We start from the raw sequence: 27,692 nt of genomic DNA, 5'->3' as shown, positions 1-27,692 counted from the left end.
GTACCCATTCGGCCAAATAGAGGGAAGCTCTTGCAAGTTTGATTCTTGAGGTCTAATCAAGAGAAAAGCTAGCCATTTTGATCTTCCAACTAAGATTCAAGGTTAATTGGTTGTCTTAAGTTGTTTCTTGCTTTGTTTCCTTGAGTTTGATGGTTGGAAAATCTATTCCTACCCTTGTTTGATGCTGCCCAAAATGATCATTGGTTAGGGGAAGGAGGTTTTGTTGTTAAATCTAGTTAGAATACTTTAAATCAAGATTGTTTCAAGTGGTTTTGAGTTGTTGTTGAAAGATTTCATGGTTTGTTCAAAAGGGATACTATTCGGCCAATATAAAAACTTTAACCCAAGATGATATTTTCATAGTTTTGATGCTTTGATTGTGTTTAAAATGGAAAATGGTATAGGGTAAAACTAAAGAACAAGCATTGGAAGCATTAGAATCAAGGTTGTAATTTTAGAGTTCAAGACCCCTATGGTTCGGCCAACACTGTTTCTTTAGGAAAGAAATTTCTTTTCATAAATCCAAGTCCATGGGATTCTACATGAAAAATCATGTAGGATTGACCCAAGAAAGAATTTTTAACATTAAGGAAAATAAAGCTCCAAATTCAAAGATAAAAAGGATAAGGGATTACTTGAGTTTTGCCATTGATTTTTGTATGATTTGAGTGGTAATGTGGCTGCCCCTTGTGTGTAATGTGATGTTTAGGGTTTGACAATTGTGGAGGAAAGGAAGAAGAGTAAAGAAACAAAGAGCTTTTAGAGCAAGGTAGTAAGATCTAGCTAACTACTAATATTGACATTGCATTGTTTATTATTGCATAGATGCTTGCTATTATGTGGGTAAACTATGATAATTGTGATGTGGCTGCTCCTTGCATTTTATTGCCTTGGCTTTTGCATGTTTGAGATTGCCCAATTATAATAGAATTAGTTCTCCAATGGCAGCTAATATGGATATGCATAATGATGATGCATGCTTGATGTTATAGTTGGTTAATCTTGCTATTGGGATTTCTTTGAAATCTCATTCCTTCCAAATGTAATCTAACATTCTAGGGGCTGAATCATCTAAGAAGAGGCTGAAAATGCAAGGGTAAATGTGATGATGAACCATGGAAACAATTATCTTTTCGTTTTGTGTGAGTATACTTGCTTGGTTGCTGTAACCCTACGTAGATCGTAACTTGGAGTTGCATTTTGGATACCTTATCAAACAAATTTTATCACAAAATTTGGTATGGTTATATATCACGTCCTGAGCTTCAAATCGATAGGTAGCACATTAGAATTGGACAACTGTGCGAGTTTTAGTGATTTCTCAAAGTTAACGATTAAAATCTGGTTTTACCAAAGTAACAGCGGTAACTTTCCAAAAATTCTTGCACTAATTCACAAGGGATTGGTTCACAAGATTATTTTTAGTTGAAAGAGCATTCAAAGAGCTTTTCATAAAATTTTGAACCACTCAATTTTGATTTTTCTAGAATTAGTTACGAATTTTCAAAGTTGGATAGAAAATCTAGAACTTACCAAATAAACAGTAATTTTACAAAAAGTAACGTCCAGACTGAAAATTTTGAGTTTAAGACCATCCAATGTGGTCAAAAGTGATTCTAACTGGACCATAAGGTATCCTAGAAGTAAGGTGTAACATAAAATGCTTTGCTTGTGTGACATTGTGAATGTGATGCTATACTACCAAGATTCCTATGAATCTTACCCTATGTTCAACAAAAACCTAGGGCCTTCAGCGTCACAAGGAAGGGACAAGGAAGTAGCCAATGCATGAGGAAGAAATGAATGATTAATGGCTTAAAACCTTTCTTGCTTTTTGGTAGAGGAATGTAAATTAATCTTTTATGGATGACTATATGTGACAACTTTATACAATTATATGCTAAAATATACTGTTAAAACCAATTATGTGGTTGACTGATGGGTATGCCAAGCTAGAGATTTATTTATGTAAAGAATTGGTAGTTTGGAAAAAAGTCAACCATTTGAGAGAAAACTTTGACCAATGTGAATATGAGTAATCGAGTGAGAGAATCACAAAACCTTTTAGATCAATAGATCTCATTTTTCTCTTTAAAATGACTGGTAATGTGCCTCAAACGGATATTTGTCCAAGAAGTTATGCCTATTCAAATTTAGGCAAAAAATACAAAAAAATTAGAAAATGACCAAATGAACAGCACTTTTTGAAAATAAAACAAGGCTAAAATTTGAAGGTAATTCATCCAGAAATTATTTTTTCTCAAAAGATATTCCAAAGAGCTTCTAATAGAACTTAGAATCACTCAATTTCAATGTTTCTAAAATTAGTTATGAGTTTTCAAAGTTTAGCCAAATTATGAGCTGTTGCAAATAGTAACTTGAGAACAAATTTTTTCAAACTCAGAATTTTCAACCTTTTGGCCATCAAATGTGGTTCCAAAGTAGAAATGGAGTTATTTGGTTATTTAGTAAACAGCGAAGGTGTACACAAGGTGTAACATCCCAACTTTTGGGCCTAGAAGTACCAGAAATAGCCTAAATTGGATAGGCTACCAAACCCCTATTAGCAGAGGTCCCAAAGACAAGAAAGGAAATTAAAGCAGTTTTAGGGACTAAACTGTAAAATAAAAGTTTTTAGGGGCTCAAGTATAATCAAGGCTAGAGGCTCCAGTAAAGTCTCAAGGGCCGAGAAAGAGAAAAGAGAGTAAAAACAGGCCAAGGGTTAAGTTAGAAATCTCAAAGAGAGGATTGTATGAAGTTAAGTCCAAGCAGGGACTAAACCGTAAATTGAAAAAGTTATGACCAACAGGGGTAAAAATGAAAGAGTATACAGAGAATTCCAAGAAAATCCCAGAAAATAGGAAATAATATTCTAAGGCTCTTTGTGAAGAGAAAAGATGAAAGTACCCTTGAGGTAGCTTAAATGGAATTTATAAGGTTATGGCCGGTAAAAGTACATTGTTCGAGGTAATTATTTGAAATAGCGAGAGACCTAAAAAAATGCACACAAAAATGAGGTTAAATGGTTAAAAGGTTATACTAATTTATAAAATTAGTCTCGTAACCAAAAGACCAGTGGAATGGCTTTAATAAATTAAAAAGCTGATTATGCCGATAAAAGGGCATTTTAGTAAATGAATTTTTATGCAAGGCTTAAAGGAAGTGTTGTGGCCTAAGAAAATTCATAGATACTCTCTAGAATTAAAGGGAATTCATGGAGTGGATAGAAGAATTTTCTGAGCTCTGGAAGGCCATAAAGAAAGTTGGAGAAACGTGGGCCAAGTAAAATAAGAGGAAACTTAGGGAACAAGTTTTGATCCAATGGCTAGGATCTAATCTCCCTTCTCCTCCACCACATTTGTGACACTTGGCATCTTCTAGAAGAATGAGGTAAGGATGATGTAAGAAGATGATGCAATGATGATGTAAAAGTCAACTTAAAGTTCCAAGATTGCCCTTATTCTTTCTATTAGCCACTAAGGGTATTTTGGTCCATTCAAGCCAAAGTTTTGGCTATAAATACCCCACATTGGAAGAGCATTTTGGCAGCCATTTGTAGAGGAAAAACTTTGCTAAAATTTAGAGAGAAAAATATAAGGGTGAAGGCCAAGAAGAAGGAACAAGATTCAAGCTTCAAGATCAAGGTATGCGATGGTTATAGCATCTGACTTGATGTCTATTTCGAATAATTTACTCTTTGTATCTAATTCTAAAATTTGGTATGCTTAAAATACCCTCTGTAAGCTTTAAATCCATAGGTAGAACACTTTATTTGGATATGTGTACAATTTATGGTGATTTTTCAAAGTTAGGGTTTGAAATCTAGAAACAGTGTTTGACCTTTGGAAGAGTGTCGAATTCTGTACAATTTCGGTACTGTTTAGCATAGAATTGGTTCCTAAAACTATTTTTACTTTAAAGATAACTTAAGGAGCTTTCAGTGATAGAACCCAATCTTTATATGGTTTTCTCAAATGTCAGAATCTAATGTTTTGCAACAATTTTACCCTCATTATGCGTGCATTTATATGTATTTGATTACATTGAGTCATGCATTGCATTTTGCTGTTTAAGGGGTAAAAAAGGGTCATTTTTCTCTTCTAAATTTTAATTGCCTTGATCTATAATCAGTTGGTCTTTACAAAGCTCTTTGTTGTGATTTTCAGGCAATTGGAAAAGGACCCAAGAGTCATGATAGAGCATGGATGGAGCCAAAATGTTACAAGGACCAAAACACAAAAGTTGGGAGTGTTCTGCCTCCCCAAGTCGCAATATGGACTACTTAGGTCACGACCTGGATGCCATTTTACTGAAACCAAGTGTGTTGGGGTTTAGGTTGAAACGCACCCTTTTCATAGGATAAGGTCTTGGCTAGGAGTTTTCCTAGAGAAAGTGGGAATTGGTCCTCCAAATTAGAATTGATATTGCTTAAGATGGAGCAAGATACCCTATCTGAGTAGCAAAGGGAAGCAGCCAAGGCAAGGCAAGCAGAGTTGACCTTACCCAATAGAAGTATGACTAGCCAAGAACGATGCAAGGCTTGGATGTACATGGGCTTCACAGAGTACTAGAGCAAGCAAAAAAAAGAAGAACCTCATAAGTCCTCTCCCTGTGACTTCCAGAATCAGTTACGAACAAAAAGAGAGGCTCTCTCTTATAAGGATAAGATGTCCGGATGGTATGCTATGGACATAGCAACCAGTAAGAGCTTGCACTCCTTACATTGAAATGTCAGGCATTATGCATATTAGAATATGCTCATACTGAAAAGTGAAGTAGAAGACAGAGAAGTTGTATAAGCCCTCTCTCTGTACCGTTCTAAGATAGTAAGAGACGCTAAAAGTGGCTGGACGAGTAAGAGAACTCCTAAGGTAGATTGGCTTAGGCACTTAAAGAGGCAAATAGGTGGTCTGGGAAATTGATATGAAGCCTAAGAGAATGGTATTGGTTCTTGGAATAGTTTTGGGGAATTATCAGTTAGGTGACTTTACTTAGTCCTATGGTCGAAAGTCTCTTAGAGATCTTAAGAGTATGGTACCTCTTTGGGAAGATGAAGACCAAGGATGAGATGGAGATATAGAAACCTCCTTCGGTTGTAAACCGATATCGAGAGAGTACCAATGACTTCCTTCCAGACAACCTTATTATTGATTAGGCTAGGTTCAATTTCCTTATAATTAACAAAGGAAAGCCAAAGTTAGAAAAATTAGAGCCATAAGACCTGAAAAAAGAGACATTCAAGCTAGCTCTAGATACAAGAAGAACCCCGTGTGATATAGAGACAGACTGAGTATTGACTAGCAGATCCTTAAGATGAGGCTAGAGTTAAGAATTAAGCTGAAAAGACCCGACCGAAGATAGAACAAGAAGGGTCTAAGACAGTAAAGTACCAGGGTTAAGCCTATCAGTATTAGTGCCTCAGATTCCCGTCAGCACTATTCAGTTAACTGTACTCAGGCAAGAGTAGCCCAAGAAGGGTGACCCTGGGAAGTAAGGTAAGAGAGTGCGAAAGCCAGAAATGTTAGCCATTTTTGGCAAGAATGCACTTAATCCAGCAAAAGTGGAAGATAAAGTTAAGGAAGCCATTAAGCTGCTTAGTGTCCCAAGCAGTATTATTTCAGACTGAGACCCAAAATTCGCTAGAAGTTTGAGAAGGTCCTTACTGAAAAAAATAGACACTACTCTCAAATTTAGTATAGCTTACCATCCACAGACAGATGGGCAGACAAAGAAAACGGTAGAAGATATGCTACACGCATATGTGCTTGATTTCAGCGGTAACTATGATACGTACTTACCGTAAGCCGAATTCGCTTAAGATAATTGTTTCCATTCAAGTATTTGAATGGCGCCATATGAAGTACACTATGGGAGGAAGTGTAGATATCCCTTGTGCTGGGACAGAACTTAGTGAAAGAAGTATGTAGAATCCTGTCATAATGGATCAGATGTCCCAACAGATTAAAGCTATTCAGTAAAGACTCCTAACGGGTCAAAGTAGACAAAAGAGCTACGCAGATACTAGAAGGAGATCGTTAGAGTTGAGATTGAGGACCATGTTTTTCCTCAAAGTGTTGCCAACGACAGAAGTTGGTCGATCCCTAAAGATTAAGAAATTGAGTCCGAAGTATGTTGGACCATTTCAAATTTTATCCAAAGCAGGACTAGTTGTTTACAAGTTGGCCTTCCCCAAATTGGAGTCAAATTCATGATGTCTTCCATATCTCCTAATGAAAGAAGTACCATCCAGACTCGACACATGTCATAAGCTATGATGACATTGTGCTCCAAGACAACCCATCTTTTGAGGTCGGATTAGAGCGAATCATTGATCAGAAAGTTGAACAACTAAGGAACAGGTAGATTTCGCTGATCGAGGTTGTCTCGAAAGGTCTTACACTGGAAGAAGCTACAAGGGAGATGGAGACTGAGATGAAGGAAAAGTATCCTGAACTTTTCCAATGGATACGCTTTAAATTTTAAGGATGAAATTTATTTAGTGGAGAGAAATATCATATCTAGTAATATGACAATTAGGAATAAAGATATTCCTAAATATTCAAGGGCCAAAGAGGATAAGGAGAAATAGAAGATTTATGGTGGAAAATAATTATTATGATTTTCCAAGTCAATTATGAAAAGTTTGACTAATTAAGAAAAATTGGTCAAAAAATAATTATGGAAAAATATTTCTAAGCCTCAGAAAATTAAGAAAAAATAAGGACAATGTTCCTTGAGAATTATATGAGGTTATATAATTAGTTTTATGACCAATTTGCCCTTAGAGAAATTACAAAGGAATTTAAGGTTGATTTAGCCTAATTTAAGGCCTTTTATTTGAAAAATTCCAAATAAATATTTGGAAGGAGAATAAAATCCCAAGAAAATTCCTATGATATCCTAAGGAATTATAAGAAGGAGAACCTTAGATATCCAAGATTTTTCCTAATTATTTAGGGAAGTGAAAAAATCAATAATGAGAAGAAAAATAGTTTTATTTTTATATAATTAATGAAAAATTGAGTTGAGCTAAAGAGGGCATTTTGGGAAGAGAAAATTGAGGAGAATAAATTATGGATCTGACAGAAAATAATTACAGAAGCCAGAGTACTGTAATTATAGAAAAGAAATTAAACCTAGAGTAAAAGTGCACCAATGTAGATTAGAGTCTTGCACTTTTCTTAGCCCACAATTTGTCATTTGTCAAGCCCTTAATGGAGAGTAATTAAAGCTGCCAAGTGTCAAGCCTTAAGAGGAGAGGATCTTGACTTTTGGGAAATTAATTACAATTGGATTTAAAGTAATTAAGAGAGAGGTTTCAAGGAGGCTTAGGCAATTGACACTTGGACTTTCATTAAATGTGGTAGATGAGATATTTTGGGCATTAAAGAAAGCTTATCCTCCCCCTAATTTTAGATTTTCATTTCAGCCAAGAGAGAAAGGGAGAGAAAGAGTGATTTTTGGAGAAAAACCAAGAGGAAAGCAAGCCCACTTTGGTCTACCAATCAAGATTCAAGGTTAATAAGTTGTTTTAAGATGCTTCTCGCCTTGTTTTCTTGAGTTGTATGGTTGGAAAAATCTATTCTTGTCCCTCTATGGTGCTGGCTGAAATGAATATAGAGAAGGGAAAGAAGTTTTGGTTGCTAAACATGGTTAGAACACCTTGTTTCATGATGGTTTCAAGTGGTTGTATGCTACTTTTAAAAAGATTTCATTGTTGGTTTGCTAGAGGAACCATTCGGCCACTTTGAGAATCATACCCTGGGATGAGTTTTTCAATGTTTTGACGCTTCTACTGTTTTCAAAATGGAAAATGGTATAGGGTAAACCTAAAGAACAAGTGTTGGAAGCATTAAAATCAAAGTTGTGATTTTCAGAAAATAAACCCTATTGTTTCAGTCAAGCTTGGTTCTTCAAGAAGGAAAGTTCTTTTCTTAAATCCAAGTTTATATTTGGATTCTACATGAAAAATAATGTACGAAGGAACCAAGAAAGAATTTTTAGGGCTTAAGAAAACAAAGCTCAAAATTAAAGATCAAAGGTTGAAGCTTTAAGGGGTTTAGGAGTTACTTGAGCTATGTTGTTAATTTTTATGTGGAATGGTTGGTAATCTTGCTGTCTTTTTGTGATTTATCATTTTAGGGTTTATTAATTATGGAGAAGAGGAAGAAGGTTAAAGAATCAAAGAGCATTGGACTAAAGTAGTAAGATTTAATTAACTTTAATGTTGATTGTTGCATTGATTGCTATGCAATTTCATGTGCTATTATGTGGTTGAGCTAGATGATGATGATGATGATGATTGTATAGCTATACTCCTTGCTTTAAATGACTTGGCTATTGCACGTTAGAGTGCTACATGTATGAGGTAAAGTAGTTCCCTATTAATAGCAAAAGGTTGGAATGCATATAATTTATGCATGTTGATGTTTTGGTTTATTGATCTTGCTACTAGGATTTCATTGAAACCTTGCTGCCCTAGATGTTTTATTAGAGCCACATTTTTATTAGAGCTAAATTAGAGAAAAATAATCTTGTGAACCAATTTCATTTGAAAAAGTGTCAGAGCTTTGTGAAAGTCACCTCTATCCTTTTGGTAAAAACCCTTTTTCTAGATTTTGAACCTTAAATTTGAAAAGTCATTAAAAATCATATATTTGGCCATTTTTAATGTGATGCTTATTGATTTGAAGCTCATGACGTGAACTTTAAGCATACCAAATTTCATGAAGAAATTCGTTCAGGAACTAAATAAAAACATGGCTCAAAATTAGCATCCTGCATAGGGTTACAACATCAAGCATATATACTTATACATGACCAAATATAATTGTTTCCTCATGGTTCATCACCATTTTTATCCTTGGATTTGTAGCCTCCCCTTTGAGATTTCAATGAGATTTGCAGCCTCCCTTTTGAGATTTCATCACCATTGTTACATATGGGGGATGAGATTTTAATGAAATCCTAGTAGCAAAATCAATCAACCAAAACATCAACATGAATCAATTACAAGCATTCCAACCTTTTGCTATTAATAGGGAACTACTTTACCTCATACATGTAGCACTCTAACATGTAATAGCCAAGACACTTAAAGCAAGGAGTATAGCTACACAATCATCATCATCATCATCATCATTTAGCTCAACCACATAATAGCACATGAAATTGCATAGCAATCAATGCAACACTCAACATTAAGGTTAATTAAATCTTACTTCTTAATCCAATGCTCTTTGATTCTTTGACCTTCTTCCTCTTCTCCACAATTAACAAACCCTAATCATGATAAATCACAAAAGGAGCAGTAAGGTTACTAACCATTTCACATAAAAAAATCAAAACTCAATCAAACCCTTGCCCTTTAAAGCTTTAACCTTTGATCTTTAATTTTTGTGCTTTGTTTCGTTAAGCTGTAAAAAATCTTTCTTGACCCATATACATGATTTTTCATATAGAATCCAAATATCTACTTAGATTTAAGGGAAAAAAAAATTCCTTCTTCTAGTTTTGGATTAACCGAACCAATAGGGTTTAATATCCAAAAATTACAACTTTGGCTTTAATGCTTCCAACCTTTGTTCTTTAGGTTTATCCTACACTATTTTCCATTTTAAACACAATTGAAGCATCAAAAAATTAAAAAAATCATCCTAGGTTTTAGCTTTCTTCTTGGCCCAATAGCATCTCTTAGGTTTCAACAAAGAAATCCTTTCAAAATAACATACAATCACTTGAAACCACTTGAAATAACCAAGATTTGAAGTGTTTTAACAAGTTTGAACAACAAAAATTCCTCCCCTACATGAAGATCATTTTGACTAGCAACTAAAAAGAGGATAAACAAAATTTTCTAACCATACAACTTAAGCAAACAAGTAAGGAATCTTCTTAGAACAACTTACCAAGCTTAAATCTTAGTTGGAAGATCAAAGTAGCTTGCTTTTCTCTTGATTTCCCTTCAAGCTCACTCTTTTCTCTCTTTATCTCTCCTTGGACAAAACTCCATTTGATTTAGGGGGAGGAAGACCTCAATTAATGCACCAAAATATCCCGACCACCATCATAAATGAAAAGCCAAGTGTCACCTTCCTACTTAGTCTTGAAACTTCTCTCTTAATTAAGTAAATCATAATGTAATTAAATTTCAAAGTCAAGATCCTCTCCACTTAATGCTTGACACTTGGAAAGCTTTAATTACTCTCTAATGGAGGCTTGATGGCAACTTGCGGGCCAAGTAAAGTGCAAGACTCTAGTCTTCACTTTATCGGTGCACTTTTACTCCGAGTTTAATTTCTTTTGTATAATTACAGTACTTTGGCCTTTGTAATTATTTTCTGTTAGATCCATAATTCATTCTCCTTATTTTTATCTTCCCAAATTGTCCTCTTTGTCTCAAAATTAATTTCCCAATAATTAACTAAAAAGGAAAACTAATTTCCTTCTCTTTATTGATTTTTCCACTTTTCAAAGGAATTAGGAAAAATCATGGATACTTGAGGGCCTTCTTTTAATTCCATACTCTCTTATAATTCCTTGGGGTATCCTAGGAATTTTCTTAGAATTTTGTTCTCCTTAAAAATATTTATTTGGAATTTTCCAAATAAAAGCCCTTAAATTAGGCTAAATTATCCTTAAATTCCTTTGTAATTTCTCTAAGGATAATTTGGTCATAAAACCAATTTTATAATCCCATATAATTCTTAAAGGATATTATCCTTATTTTTTCTTAATTTTCCAAGAGTTGGAAATATTTTTCCATAATTATCCTTTACTAATTTTTCTTAATTAGCTAAATTTTCATAATTGTCTTGGAAAATCATAATAATCATTTCCATCAAAATTCTTCTATTTCTTCTTATCATTTTTGACCCTTAATTATTTAGGAATATTCTTTATTCCTAATGACCATATTGCTGGATGTGACATTTCTCCCCCTAAATAAATTCCGTCCTTGAAATTTAAGGCGTATCTTATTAGAAAAGTTCAAGATACATTTCCTTTATCTTAGTTTCTGTCTCTCACATAACTTCTTCTAGTATAAGACCTTTCCAGATAATCTCAACCCGCAAAATCTGCTTGTTTCTTTAGCTGCTTGACCTTTTGATCCATGATTTACTTTGGTCTGACCTCAAAAGACAAGTTGTCTCAGAGCACAATTCCATTATAGCTTATGACATATGCCATGTCTCGATGGTATTTCTGTAATTGGGAGTCATAGAAGACATCATGAATCCAACTTAAATTTGAGGGAAGGGCTAACTTGTAAGCTACTGCTCCAGCTTTGGTCAAAATTTGTAATGTTTCAACATACTTTGGACCTAGCTTCTTAGTCTTGAGGGATCAACCAACTTTCGTTATCGGTTACACTTTGATCACCGACCTCAAACTCTAACGGTCTCCTTTAGTGTCTAGGTATCTCTTCTACCTATTTTAAATTGTTAAGACTCTTTACTGAATAGCTTTAATCTGTTAGGACATCTGATCCACTATGACAGGATCCTTTATACTTCTTTTCACTAAGCTCTGTCCCAGCACAAGAGAGATCGACTCTTCCTCCCACAGAGTGCTTCATATGGCGCCATTCAGATACTTTAATGGACATGGTTATCTTAAGCGAACTCGGCTTATGGTAAGTACGTATCCTAGTTACCACCGAAATCAAGTACATATGCGCATAGCATATCTTCTAACATCCGTATCGTTCTCTCTGTCTGCCTATTTGTCTGTAGATAGTAAGATGTACTAAATTTGAGAGTAGTATCCATTTCTTTCAGTAGGGACCTTCCAAAACTTCGAGTAAATCTCGGGTCTCGGTCCACAATAATACTGCTTAGGACACTAAGTAGCTTGATGGCTTCCTTCACTTTACCTTCCATTTCTACAGGACTTAGTGCATTCTTGTCAAAATAGCTAACATTTCTGGCTTTTGCATTTTCTCACATTACTTCCTAAGGCCACCCTTCCTCAGGCTACTCTTGCCTGACGTACTTAACTAAACAGTGCTGACGACAATCCGAGGCATTGATACTGATAGGCTCAACCCTGGTACTTTGCTGCTCTAGACCCTTCTTGTTCTATCTTTGGTCAGATCTTTCTGGCTTACATTCTTGACTCTAGCCTTATCTTATGGATCTACCCGTCAATGTTTAGTCTGTCTCTGTAGGGTTCCTTCTATATCTCGAGCTAGCCTGAATATCTCTTTTTCAAGTCTTACAACTCCAATTCTTCTAACTTTGGCTTTCTTCTATTAATCAAAAGGAAATTGAACCCAAGCTAATCAATGATAAGGTTATCTATAAGGAAGTCATGGGTACTCTCTCGGTACTGGTTTACAGCCGAAAGAGGTTTCCACATCCTCAACTCATCCCTTGTCCTTATCTTCCCAAAGAAGTACTATACTCTTACTCTTATGGCTCAGCCACTTTCCCTTAAGCTCGGTCTACTGCGATCTCGAGAGCTACTGCGCTTTATTGTAAGCCTATTCAGGATCCATGGTGACCCTGAAATACCATCATCTATCTAAACCATATTAAGATCTCTAGGAGACTTTGACCATAAGACTAAGTAAAGTCACTTTCTCTCAGTTGGTCACCTGATAATTTTCCAAGACTGTTCTAAGAACAAATACCATTCTTTTAAGCCTCATGTCAATTCCCTAGGCCATGTATTTGTCTCTTTAGGTGCCTAAGCCAATCTACCTTAGGAGTTCTCTTATCTCCCTAGCTGCTCTTACTATCTCTTACTATTTTAGAATGGTACAGAGAGAGAACTTATACAACTTCTCTTTCCTCTACTTTACTTTTCAATAGGAGCATACTCTAACATGCATAATGCCAGGCACTCTAAATGAAAGGAGTGCAACTCTTACCGGTTGCTATGTCGGTAGTGTGCTATTCGGACATCTTATCCTTATAAGGGGAGCCTTTCTTTCTGTTTCCAACTGATTCTGGGAGTCATAGGGAGAGGACTTATGAGGTTTTTCTTCTTTCTACTTACTCTAGCACTCTGCTAAGCTCAGGTACATCCATGACTAGCTTTGTTCTTGGCTAGTCATGCTTCCATTGGGTAAGGTCAACTCTGCTTGCCTTGCCTCGATTGCTTCTCTTTCCTACTCGGATAGGGTATCTTGCTCCATCTTGAGCAACATCAATTTTAACTCAGAGGACCGATTCTTACTTTCTCTAGGAAGATTCCTGGCCAAGACCTTATCCCTTGACAAAGGGTGCCTCTCAACCTAAACCTCAAGTGAATAAGTATCTCTTAACATTAAGGGAAACATGCCAACCTCTAAGCTAGTTCCTTGCACATCTTTCTATCTCGTCCTCTTCTTCTTGATCCTTAAGACATTTCACTAAGGCTCTCCATCTTAACTTTACTATCTCAAAGTTCCTATTCAACTATTCCAGGACTTGAGATAGCTGCTCTATCATGGTGCCCTAGCCTTAACGAGGCTGTAAGAGTTTGTCCAACTTAGGTTGCCACTACACCTTCTTAGTGGTGTAAAGACTCAACTGCTAACTGTCTTATTTAATTCCTCATCATTACTCTTCCTCTTGAGGGGGAATCTGATAAGTTTTAAATAGTGGTTACCTCTCTCTTTCTAACCTTTCCTAATCTTACTCTTTGTGACTTTTGAGAGTTGTTGTATCTTGTTGAGTTACCATCTAAACATCTGAGAGTTATTATGTTCGTTCATCATGACAGAATCCTAGTTTCAAGTGATGAAAGTTACCACCTCCTCTGGTAATAACTTCCATATTCGTTCATCACCACTAACTCCCTTGGTTTATCATGATGAAACACAATTTTCTCTTAACCTCTGCTAGTCGTACTTAGCTTCATTTATCATACCATTGCCTGTTTGGGCTTCCGTTACGAAGTCCAACTTAACTTCCGGATTGAGCTCCATTTCTCTTGGGGGTAGGATCAGGGTTTTGTCCTTGCCATTATGGGATGACAACCAATTCAATCCAATTACCATATCACTTCATGGAAGGCATACATATCAAGTCTAAGGCAATATAACAGTGCTTATAACCAACTATACAATTTAAGCACACGTTAGATGTAATTATCCTATTATGTGTTGGTATGGACACATGTATATCATATGACAACATATTCATAATTAAGCCAAGTCTTTTAGCACAGGCATACAAGATAAAAGAATGACTAGCACCCGAATTAAACATTGCAATCACAGGGTGGTTATTAATAATGATAGTGCCTTAGATCATTTCTGGAGACCTCTAGGTTTCTTCCCCTATGATGGCAAATACTCATCCTCGGGTATACAGCCTTGCTTTCTTTGTATTCTGTAGGCATTCTCTCGAGAAGTATCTGGGTTTATCACAGGTAAAGCAAACATTCTGTCAGGCCATACACGGTCTATCCCATGGCCTTTTCCTCTTCCTGTTGCCATTAGAAGAGGTTCTACCTTGATCTCTCTTCTCTAACTTGGGAGTAGACTTAACCATCAGATGATGGTCCAGGCTATTCTCGGTAATTCGACAGTACTCAACTGTCTTGTTGAAGTACTCAAACTGCCTGGGAGCAATCATCTCCCTTAAGGACTGCTTCAGTCCTCTGACCATTTTTTTTTCATCATCCACCTCTCATTATCTTGGTAATGAAGGCAACTGGAGTAGTGAGAGAGATGGATAAACTTAGCTAGGTACTCATTAAATAGCTCGTTATCCTTCTGCTTCAGGGTTAGAAATTTTGTTTCCCTTTCATCCTTGATTGACCTCGAAAAATATTTCTCATGGAATTGCTCCACGAACACTTCCCATGTCACCCTCGTGTTCCGAGCATCCAGAATAAGTTAAGTATTCTTCCACCACCGGTCGGCATCTTTCTCTAACTTGTAAATTGTCATCGGGGCTTTCAACTCTGTCGGGCAGTCTAATACTTTAAAGATCTTCTCCAAGCAGTTAATCTAGTCTTCTGCTACTTGTTGTTAAACACACTGTTGAATGACAGTGGGTCGTGTTTAGAGAAATGTGCCATCCATTGTTGGATACTATTAGGGTCTACTACTGGCATTGCCATTCTAGGCATTTGTTTTGTTGCTTGCACTACCGAGGTTTCTTCCTCTGGCTACCTCCTGCTAAGGTTACCTATTGCTGCTGCCACCACTGTAGCTATCGCGGTATCCCTCTCTTGTTCTTGGGGAGCTTGTGCCGCCTTCATCTCTTCTATGGTCTTTTACAGTTGCTTGAGATGATCCAGAATTATTTGTAATCGATCAGGGCAGACCCTTACATCGTGTTCTAAGGGTCTCTCTGGCAAAGCCTTTCATCAGGTTTTAACCATTATGCTAACTAAATGGATAGCATATCTGAGGAACAAGAAATAAACAACATGCTTGGATTTTATTTAATAACATATGCATTCATAATACATCATTCAAGCATCAATCATCAGTCACAACAATAGAGTTCAATATACGTAGCAATCAAACATGCCAGACTAACCTATTATGGTTAGCTGTACCAAAACAAGTCCTACATCAGTGTTACGAGGATCTGACCATCTAAAAATAGTGAATCTTAACAAAGTTTTCAAGGTACTGGATGTAATCCTCAACACCTAAATCCACTATCTGATTCAGGCAACAGAACTCATATACCCATAAGGATAAATATAGGAGCATGTCCATCAACGTATAGACCCAGTCCTTGGTGTCTAGATAAGGGTTACCCGGTCTATGAGTATGATATAACACCTTTACTCCTTGAAGGTATTCTAGGTAAATATTCAGGTCTTGCTGATCCTCATCTTTCATGATATGTCGACCTAAGAATTCCAACTTCTCTCTCAGTTGATCCTGACTATGGATCTTAGGCTCTGTCGGAACAGGGATAGGTACTATAGGTGTTAGGGGTATCGCTGGCCTGGTACTAGGTTTGGGGATGTTGCTTGGGTGTATACTTAGGGTAACAAGCTGTCTGCAAGACTGAATGTAGAGACTAAGGTTCACTAGTTCCTGATACAAACCAGTTACGAGATCTACCAGGTCACTAGGTCTAGGAAGGTTCAATAAATCCTCAACAGTAACCCCTAAAAGGTTAGCCCAATGCTCTGGATAATTGTTGGATGAAACATCCTACCTTTAACCCCTCAGAGTGCATATTAGTAAGCGTTATGGTTCAAGCAGGTCATGACACAAGCCCGTGGATTTAAAATTTCAACATAACTACTCGGATTACTATTCACTGTTTAAATTCAGATTTCAGGTCCAATTTTGAAAATTCATAACTAATTCCATAAAAATCATATTGAGGTGTTCTAAAATTCTACAAAAAGATCCTTTAATTCTCTTTAAGAAAAAAATATCAAAATAGACTTATCCATGACCAATTCATACAGTTTAATCAATAAAAATTACTATTCATTTGGTAAATTCGAGAACTCCCAAATTCTATGCCTTAACTTTGAAAATTCGAATCTCCATGTGTACACATCCAATTAAGGTGATCTAGCTCTCATATTAAAGCTTCGGATGTGTACTATAACTCTACCAAATTTTGTGGCTTTAAAGCTTGGGATGTATACTATAACTCTGCCAAATTTTGTGGCTTAACTCATTCATTTGGTAGGTCAAACTAGAGTCACAAACTCACTGTTCCATGACCTACGTTTTATCCCTTAACCTCTTTTTACTTTAATTCTTTCTATTTCTTTGGCAAACATAAATTGGGTTTACACTTTCCCAATCATCCTCATACATTTCTATTCATCCCATAAACATTGTAATTAAATACATGGCATCATTGGCATCCATAAGATAGATTACAAAATAGGAGAATTATACATTGAATAATAACACCATTCATTAACATCAATAATTCTCCACTTTCTTCTCCTTGCCTCTCGTGCCATTATTGCCCACCATTGATGGACCTAAATGGTTGGTTAGGGAGGGGTGAGATTTGGGAGAATCTTAGTAGTAAACACTACCCATAAGCATGCAAGACATAATGCAAATGCATAACATGTTATAACATTAACACATGAATGCCATGGAAAGTAAGCTAAAGCATTTCATGCTTTCATAACATATAGCCAAAGCAAAACATAATATAAACTTGCAAACATAACTTTGTAAACATTTCATCATAGCTTAGTCGCGTCATGGCAATACAATCACATCATGCAAGCATATATATCAAGCACACAATATAGGTAAGTTCACTACCTGTAACATAGCTTTTCTCTTGCTTTTCCTTTGATTCCCTTGTCTTTCCAACCCTATGGATTTTCGGTCAACACCATTAAACATCCTCTTGGATGTTCCAAGGTCCTAAACACATCAATACATGATGCAACACAATTATTAGAATCAAGTCATCAACTTATCTCTACTTGATTCTTTCTTGAACATACTTGAACTCTAACTTTTGAGTTTTAATTCCAATCTTCCTAAAATTATTTCCACATACTATCCCCACATAATTGTGTATGTAGAATCCATTTCCAAGCTTAAAATAATCAAAATCCAATCCTAACCATTCAAAACTGTCGAGGCTGAACAAAATCACAAATTAAGGGAAAGTTGGGTTTCTTGCAAAATCAACACAGAACCACTTGATCCTTGTTGTTTCCAAACCTTTAAACATGCTTCTAACATCAATTTCATCTTCTCCTATTCTAATCAATTTTGTGTAGCACCTCCCTATAGGATTTCAAGCTCCCAAAAACCATTAAAATCTATAACCAAGCTCAACAACAACAAGGATAGTAAAAACTACATCAAAAACGGCACACATACCTTGTTTTAAAGCTTGATCTAGCTTGGGACCACTTGGCCTTTCTTTATCCCTTTTCTTTCTCTCTCTAGAAACCATTTTCCAAGAGCTTCCCCATGGGTTCCTTGTGCTTGGACGAAATGATAGGGAGGGGAGGGGTATTTATAGAAAATAAGACTGAATCTCGGCCGTTGATCTTAAAAATACGTGGCTTGATTTGGACTGTCCATTTTCTCTTTTTATCTTGTGATGACATGTGTCTTGTGACATCATACTTATCTCATCTTGATGACATCATGCTTACCTCATCAAGCCACATGTCTTTAATCTAACCGCACACGTGTTTTACATCCGACCGTACACGTGTCTTGCATTCAACCGTACACGTAATACCTTCTTTTACTATTTAAATGTACACCTGTCTCTTCCATATTCCTTCATCATTTTGGCATTAAAATAGGGAAGAAATTAATATCAAATTCGTGCAAAATATAGCCCCTAGGCATTCCTCTACCTATTTTGCCATTCTGTACCGTATCGGGTACTTTTTTGAATCCTGACTGACCTGGTACCACTGGGACATGTTCTGGCACCATTTTCTCATCTTAATTAAGTACATATATGGCGCCATCTTAGAGGAACATAGATAAAAACAATTAACTCTACTGACAGGCTACTTAACCTTACTATGTCACGTAGTAGAGATTTCATTATAACAGGTAGACAAAGGATTGTCAAAAATATTCCCGTACTGTGTTCTGATTTTTATGCTGTCCATAAATATCTTCTGCTGACTCAGCATGATGACTCGTAGGTGTCATAATTGCATTTGGTGACTCAGCATGCTGACTCAACGCTATCATGATGGTCTTTAGATATTTTGTTTCTCTTTTTTCCAGAAATATCATTAAATAATACTTAATAGGGGTTACCTTCTCCGAATTCTTTCTATCGACTCGTAACTCCGTTAATCTGTCTCTGGGTTTCATTCTTTCCCTTTCATCACAGGAAATTCCTCTAATTTTTATCGGGTCAAAAGTCAAACTGTAGATAGCTATTTTGACTTTCCTCGGATAGGGTATAAATAGGCTTTAAATTTAATTAAAGCTAACCTTGTAAGTTTCTGGGGACGAAATTAAATTTACAATCTGTGTAAATTCCTCAACTATTGTTCCCTAGTTTTTCCTGATTATTTGAGGCCGTCTCATAGCTTAAATAATTCAATTTAAGTTACTATCTCAAATTGTCCAAAACCCTGGAATGACTTCAGGTCATTTCCGTCATTTCTAGCCTTATATCGGCTCTGGGATCCTATTCCTATTTTTCTGGAATTTTTGTAAGTCATTTGCGCCCTTTTTACTAACTCTGAGCATTGGCCAACCAGAACTTTTATTATTTACAATTAGGTCCCTACTTCGCCTAGGAGTCTTTTTGTAACATCCCAATTTTTAGGCCTAGAAGTATCAGAAATAGCCTGAATGAGATAGGCTACCAGACCCCTTTTTAGTAGAGGTCTTAAAGATGAGAAAGGAAGTTAAAGCAGTTTTAGGGACTAAACTGCAAAGTGAAGGTTTTAAAGGGCTAAAGGGTAATCAAAGTTAGAGGCTCCAGTAAAGTCTTAAAGGCCTAGAAAGAGAAAAGAGGCTAGATACAGACCAAAGGTTAAGTTAGAAGCCTCAAAGAGATGGTTTTATGAGGTTGAACCTAAGCAGGGGTAAAACCGTAAATTCAGAAAGTTACGGCCATCAGGGGTAAAAAATGAAAAGTACTTAGAAAATTCTAAGAAAATCCTAGAAAATGGGAAATAATATTCTAAGGCTCTTTTGTGAAGAGAGATGACAAAAATACCCCTGAGGTAACTTAAAAGGAATTTATAAGTTTATGGCTCAATTTGAGATGTAGAGGTAGATTTAATTGTTTGAATCATAAGGAAACCTCAGAAAATTATGGTAAAATGGGGATGTATGATCTAAGAGACTATAGAAAATTATAAAATTAGTCTCATCCCCAGAAGACCAGCAAAATGGCTTTAAGAATACTTAAAAGCCAGTTGTGCCGAAAAAGGGCATTTTAAAGAATGATTTTTAAGTGGGGCTACAGGTTGAGGTATGACCTGAGAAAATTCACAGATTTTCTCTAGAATATGAAAAATTTTATGATATTTTTGGATGAATTTTTGGAGCTCTGGATTGAATAAAATGCTCCAGTCAAATATTAAATAATTTTGTCCCCTAAATAGGAGATAAAACCAAAGAAAATATCTAAGAGCCATCATGACGATACTGAGTCAGCGTGCTGAGTCATCAAGCGTAATCATGACCCCGACGAGTCATCATGCTGAGTCACCAAGCGTAATCATGACACCTACGAGTCATCATGCTGAGTCACCAGAAGATATTTATGGACAGCATAAAAATCAAAACGCAGTACGGGAATATTTTAGACAGTCTTTTGTCTACCCGTTATAGTGAAATCTCTACTGCATGACTAGTAAGGTTAAGTAGCCTGTCAGTAGAGCTAATTATTTTTCTCTCTGCTTCTCTAAGGTAGCACCATATATGTACTTAATTAAGATGAGAAAATAGTGTCAGAACATGTCCTGGTGGTACAGGGTAAGTCAGGACCCGAAAAGTATCCGATACGGTGCAAGATTGGCTTGATAGGTGGAGAAATAATTAAGAAAATATTTTTGCACGAATTTCCATTTATTTTCTCCCTATTTTAATGCCATAAATGATGAAAGGACATGAAAGTGACAAGTATATGATTAGATGGGAAAAAGAAAATATTACGTGTACGGCTAGATGTAAGACACGTGTACGGTCGGATGCAAGACACGTGTGCAGTCGGATTAAAGACATGTGGCTTGATGATGTAAGCATGATGTCATCATGATGAGGTAAGCATGGTGTCATAGGACACTTGTCACTGTAAGATCAAAAGAGAAAATGAACGGTCCAGATTGAGCCACGTATTTTTAAGATCAACGATCTAGATTCAGTCTGCTTTTCTATAAATACCCCCTCCCCTCCCTACCATTTCGTCCAAGCATAAGGAATCCATGGGGAAGCTCTTGCAAAATGGTTTCTAGAGAGAGAAAGAAGAGGGAGAAAGAAAGGCCAAGTGGTTCCAAGCCAGATCAAACTCTAAAACAAGGTATGTGATGGTTATAACACCTGATTTTATGCCTATTTCGGATTAGTTACTGTGCGTATCTGATTCTTAAATTTTGCATGCTTAAAGTACACTCTGTGAGCTTTAAATCCATAGGTAGAACACTTCATTTAGATATGTGTAAGATTTATGGTGATTTTTCAAAGTTAGGGTTTGAAATCTGGAAACAGTGTTGAACTTTTAGAAGAGTTTTGAGTTCCGTACAATTCCGGTACTGTTCAGCGTAGGATTGGTTCATGAAACTATTTTTCCTTTAAGGTGAACTTAAGGATATTTCATTGAGACTTGGAAGCGCTCAATTTGGATTTTATAGAATTAATTATGAATTTTAAAGTTGAGCAAAAATTCTGGAAATTCTGCGTGAACAGTACTCACGAAGCAAATTTTCCAAATTTGGTATTCTTGAATCTAAGGCCATATAGAGTGGTCCTAATTGATAGGAAATGAATCTTAAGGATGGGAAATGTTAATATTTATGTTAGAAAAGTTGGAAAGAAAACCCTAAGACTAAGAGAAAGGGTTGAGGTTCAAGAAAGCTAGTCTTGAACTTTATGTAATCTAGTGGTCCTAATGGATTGTATGATCAATGTGACTATGTTTAGGACCTTTGGAACATCCAAGAGGATGTTTGGCGATGTTGACCGAATGTCCACATGGTTGGAAAGACAAGGGAATCAAAGGAAAAGCAAGGGGAAAGCCATGTTACAAGGTAGTGAACTTACCTATACTGTGTGCTTGATATGTATGCTTGCATGATGTGATTGTGTTGCCATGATGTGACTAAGCTATGATGAAATGTTTGCAAAGTTATGTTTGCAAGTTTATGTTATGTTTTGCCTTGGCAATATGTTATGGAAGTATGAAATGCTTTAGCTTAATTTCCATGGCATTCATGTGTTAATGTTATAATATGTCATGCATGTGCATTATGTCTTGCATACTTATGGGTAGTGTTTGCTACTGAGATTCTCCCGAATCTCACTCCTCCTTAACCAACCATTTAGGTCAATCAACGATGGGCAATAATGGCATGAGAAGCAAGAAGAAGTAAGCGGAGAATTATTCTTGTTAATAGATGAGACTGTTGATGAATGTATAATTCTCCTATTTTGTAAACTATGTTATGGATGCCAATGATGCCATGTATTTAATTATAATGTTTATAGCATGAATAGAAATGTATGAGAATGAATGGGAAAGAGTAATCTCAAGTTATATATGTCAAAGAAATAAAAAGAATTAAAGTAAAGAGTAGTTAAGGGGCAAAACGTAGGTCCTGGGGTAGTGCGTTTGTAGCTCTAGTTTGACCTAGCAAATGAATGAGTTTAGCCACAAGATTTGGCATACTTATAGTACACATCTCAAGATTTAAAACAAGAGGTAGACCACCTCAATTGGACGTGTACACAAGGAGATACAAATTTTGAAAGTTGAGGCACAGAATCCCAAAGTTTCAGATTTTACCAAATGAACAGTAACTTTTTCAAAGGAAATTGAGCTCGAATTTCAAGGCAATCAGTTCAGAAACTATTTTTCCTCAAAATTTTATCCAAAAAGCTTTCTGTAAAACTTAGAATCACTCAATTTCAATTTTTCTACAATTAGTTATGAATTTTTTAGGTTTTTCACATTTTAAGGTGACAATGAATAGTAACCCATAAATGAAAATTTTCAAACTTGATTTTTCATCAATTGTAGCCTTCAAAAGTGATTCCAAATGCTTCCGTAAGGAAAGTTAATTGAATTAAACATGAGGTGTTACACTTTTCTTTGTAATTTGGTCCCTCCTTAGGCCTAACCTTTAGAACCATCTCTTGCAAGTTTATAGTATAATCTCTGGCCCTTGGTTGTTTCCAGTTTGTCATTCTTTAGTCCCCGAACACTATTGTTTTACACATTTACCCTTGGAAAATCTTTTTTTCCTTCTGAGGGATCTTCAGGACTTTTATTGCATTGGACTTAGTAATCATCCTTTCCTTGTGCTATTACTTGTATCTATGAGCCAAAATTTGAGATGTTACATTGGACCCCTTTGTTGAGTATCCTAGGCTAGCAGTCCCCATAGTCTATGCCATCAGATCCTCTTTTATGTGATCAGTCATGTTAACATCCCAATCATTGACTAACTTCTTAGATCTAGCGTCCTAATCCATTGTGTTTTCCATCTCAATTCCTGTAAAGGTTTATCAGTTTCTCCTCAACCACCCCATTATCTAATGCAGAACTTAAGCAGAGCGTTCTATCCTATGCCAGAACCTCTGCTCTGATACTAAAAATGTCACACCTTACTATCAGATCCACTTACGGTTTAATTAAAACCATATTGGATCACATTAGATGGTCTTGGGCTCAAAAATCCATGAAAAACACTGATTTTCAGATTTTTACTATTCATCAGGTAAAAATCCAGTTTTCTGACCCAACTTCAAAAATTCATAACTTAATCTAGCAAAATTGAAATGGACTGGTTCAAAATTGTATAAAAATCTCTTTGAATGTTCTTTCAAGAAAAAATAATCTTATGAACTAGTTCAATTTGAAAAAGTGTCAGGTTTTTGTGAAATTCACCTCTGTCCTTGACGAGAGCCTTTTTTGTCGTTCGCCTTGGGGTTCTCAATCAAAAATAAATCCAAGCTATGCAGTATGGTGCAAACTCAGGTCGTTTCACTTTTGGGAGCCTTTATTAATTACCTAAGTTAGACTAAATGCCATGCAATGCAATGAAATGGGGTTTTAGGTTTTTAAGATTTAAATGAATAGAGCCTAAACTAAATGCAATGAAAACAAACCTAAGATACTATATTTTTGGTGTTTTAAGATAATAATGATGGAATGGAAATGAATGATAGGAAATCTCTTGAAAATGGTTTTGATGGCAATCATAGTTCACTTAAAATATTGGGAGTTTCACAAATCCATTAGGTTTTCTTAATAAGAACCTCAATAACCCATTGAGTCCAAAACTTACATTAATGAACTCATTAATGAAAACTTTGTTTAGCTTCCCTAATGTGTAATTTTGGAATGATTATGCAATTAGCTCAATGTAACACACAATCAACTCAGTATCGAAACATAACCATGTAAGATAGGAGAGAATCATGAGAGTTACAAGAAGCATATATGCAACTACATATATTTAAGCACAAAATTCAACGTCAATCAATCCAAATTACAAATGTTAATCAATAACCAATGATTACAGTAACAATCCCAAGTTCTTAACTAACAATTTACATCTCCTAGACGTAGAAAGCCATAAATCATAGCTAAAAATTGAAAAATGAAACTAAACTCCCCTTTGAAGTCTGGAAACTCATCCCACACCACCATTCTTCAAGAGTTGATAAACCTTAGCCCTCCATAGCTTCAAGAAAAACTCCAACCAAAGTGAATCTATCAACCATGGCAGCTGGGAGTGGAAGGAAATGAGATGAAATGAAGAAAAGGTGAAGGAAATGGATGAGCAAGAAGATGGAGGTGGAGAGGCAAGAGGATGGGAGAATAGAGGTGTTGGAGATGATAGAATGGAGTTTTCCCCCGAAAATAGGGTTTCTAAGGGTTTAAAGGGTCCATATGGGTCGGATCATATGATTAGAGGCTCCATTTTCGCGTTCTGATTCGGATCTGGCGTTGCTGATACGAGTCTTTCACCGCGGCGAAGGTATACCTTCGCCGCGGCTAAGCATTCCTGAGAGGAGCTCCGCCTAATCTTGTGATTTCGCTGCGGCGAAGCTGTAAGTTGGCCGTGGCAAACTTTGCCCGAGAGATTACTGGTGAGATTTCAATTTGGCACCGCAGCGAACTGTGTTAGTGCTGATACTCTGATCTTGTGTTGTGTCATCCTTTGGTCTTTGATCTTGGCTCCAATTCTCAAGTGTCCTACAATAAAAAGCAACAATTTGAAGCATCAATTGTCCTAGAAATCAACTGAATACAATTAATAACCAATTATGACAATTTTAACCTCAAAAAGAAACTAACTCAAAGCAAGGACTCTTAACCTAAATTAAGCACAATTATCATCAAAAGGAGCCAAAATCTATGATAAATACCCTTAAAATGATATAAAATAACATAGAACAATTGGGTTCAATCAGTCCTTTTAGTAAAAACTCTTTTTCCATATTCTGGACCTTAAATTTGAAAAGTAATTAAAAATCATATAGTTGACCATTTTTAACGTGCTTCCTATTGATTTGAAGCTCATGATTTGAAATTTAAGCATCTTAAATTTTGTGACAAAATTCGTTTGGGAACTTAATAAAAATGTGGCTCTAATTTGGTATCCTGCTTAGGGATTACAATACCAACCATACATACTTATGCATAACCAAATATAAATGTTTCCTCATGGTTCATCACCATATTTATCCTTGGATTTGTGGCCTCCTTTTTGATGATTCAGTTCCTAAAATATTAGGTTACATATATTAGGTTACATATGGGGGATGAGACTTCAATGAAATCCCAGTAGCAAGATCAATCAACCAAAACATCAACATGCATCAATTACAAGCATTCCAACCTTTTGCTATTAATAGGAAACTACTTTGCCTCATACATGTAGCACTCTCACATGCAATAGCCAAGGCACTTAAAGCAAGGAGTATAGCTACACAATCATCATCATCATTATCATCTAGCTCAACCACATAATAGCACATGAAATTACATAGCAATCAATGCAACACTCAACATTAAGGTTAATTAAATCTTACTACCTTAATCCAATGCTCTTTGATTCTTTGACCTTCTTCCTCTTCTCTACAATTAAAAAATCCTAATCATGATAAATCACAAAAGTGGCAGCAAGGTTACCAACCATTTCACATAAAAAAAAATCAAAACTCAATCAAACCCTTGCCCTTCAAAGCTTTAACCTTTGATCTTTAATTTTTGCGCTTTGTTTTCTTAAGCCCTAAAAATTCTTTCTTGACCAATTCCTATATGATTTTTCATGTAGAATCCAAATATCTACTTCGATTTAAGAAAAGAAAATTTCTTCTTCTAGTTTTGGACTAACCGAACCAATAGGGTTTAATATCCAAAAATTACAACTTTGGCTTTAATGCTTCCAACCTTTGTTCTTTAGGTTTATCCTACATTGTCTATTTTGAACACAATCAAAGTATCAAAAAATTGAAAAACTCATCCTAGGTTCTAGCTTTCTTCTTGGCCGAATAGCATCTCTTGGGTTTCAACAAAGAAATCCTTTCAAAATACATACAATCACTTGAAACCACTTGAAATAACCAAGATTTGAAGTGTTTTAACAAGTTTGAACAATAAAACTTCCTCCCCTACATGAAGATCATTTTGTCCAGTAGCTAAAAAGAGGATAAAATTTTTTTTCCAACCATACAACTTAAGCAAACAAGCAAGGAATCATCTTAGAACAACTTACCAAGCTTGAATCTTAGTTGGAAGATCAAAGTAGCTTGTTTTTCTCTTAATTTCCCTTTAAGCTCACTCTTTTCTCGCTTTATCTCTCCTTGGCCAAAACTCCATCTGATTTAGGGGGAGGAAGAGCGCAATTAATGCACCAAAATATCCCAACCACCATCATAAATGCAAAACCAAGTGTCACCTTCCTACTTAGTCTTGAAACTTCTCTCTTAATTAAGTAAATCATAATGTAATTAAATTCCAAAGTCAAGATCCTCTCCACTTAATGCTTGACACTTGGAAACCTTTAATTACTCTCTAATAGAGGCTTGACAAGTGGCAACTTGTGGGTCAAGTAAAGTGCAAGACTCTAGTCTTCACTTTATCAGTGCCCTTTTACTCCGAGTTTAATTTTTTTTGTATAATTACAGTACTCTGGCCTCTGTAATTATTTTCTATTAGATCCATAATTCATTCTCCTCATTTTTGTCTTCCTAAATTTCCCTCTTTGTCTCAAAATTAATTTCCCAATAATTAACTAAAGAGGAAAACTAATTTCCTTCTCTTTATTGATTTTTCCACTTTTCAAAGGAATTAGGAAAAATCTTGGACGCTTGAGGGTCTTCTTTTATTTCTATAATCTCTTATAATTTCTCAGGGTATCATAGAAATTTTCTTGGAATTTTATTCTCCTTAAAAGTATTTATTTGGAATTTTCCAAATAAAAGCCCTTAAATTAGGCTAAATTACCCTTAAATTCCTTTGTAATTTCTCTAAGGATAGTTTGGTCATAAAACTAATTTTATAATCCCATATAATTCTCAAAAGATATTATCGTTATTTTTTTCTTAATTTTCCAAGAGTTGGAAATATTTTTCCATAATTATCCTTTACCAATTTTTCTTAATTAGCCAAATTTTCATAATTGTCTTGGAAAATCATAATAATCATTTCCACCAAAATTCTTCTATTTCTCCTTGTCATTTTTTACCCTTAATTATTTAGGAATATTCCTTATTCCTAATGACTATATTGCCGGATGTGACACACGGCAGGGTGTTCACCCTCAACAAGGAAGAGGCCAATAAGTTACCTTAAATGATCTAAGGTATGATTAATGTGAATGCTTACCCTATGCATATATTGTTTGATTCAGGCACCAACTACTCCTTTACATCATATGATTATGCTTGGTACATAGGCCTCATTATTGACATGTTGCTATATGATCTATGTGTTTCCACTCCTACTGGCACTAAAGTTTTAACTTCTGATGTTTGTTTAAATTGCATTGTCTGGTATGCCCATTGTTGCACTACATTGGACCTTATATGCATGCCTTTTTGTGACATTGATGTTATCCTTGTTTTGAAT

This window comes from Neltuma alba, unplaced genomic scaffold, assembly GCF_004799145.2.
Source record: "Neltuma alba isolate B1F8T4 unplaced genomic scaffold, ASM479914v2 tig00010095_pilon, whole genome shotgun sequence".
In the NCBI taxonomy this organism is placed as follows: Eukaryota; Viridiplantae; Streptophyta; class Magnoliopsida; order Fabales; family Fabaceae; genus Neltuma; species Neltuma alba.
Note: the sequence above shows the minus strand (reverse complement) of the source record.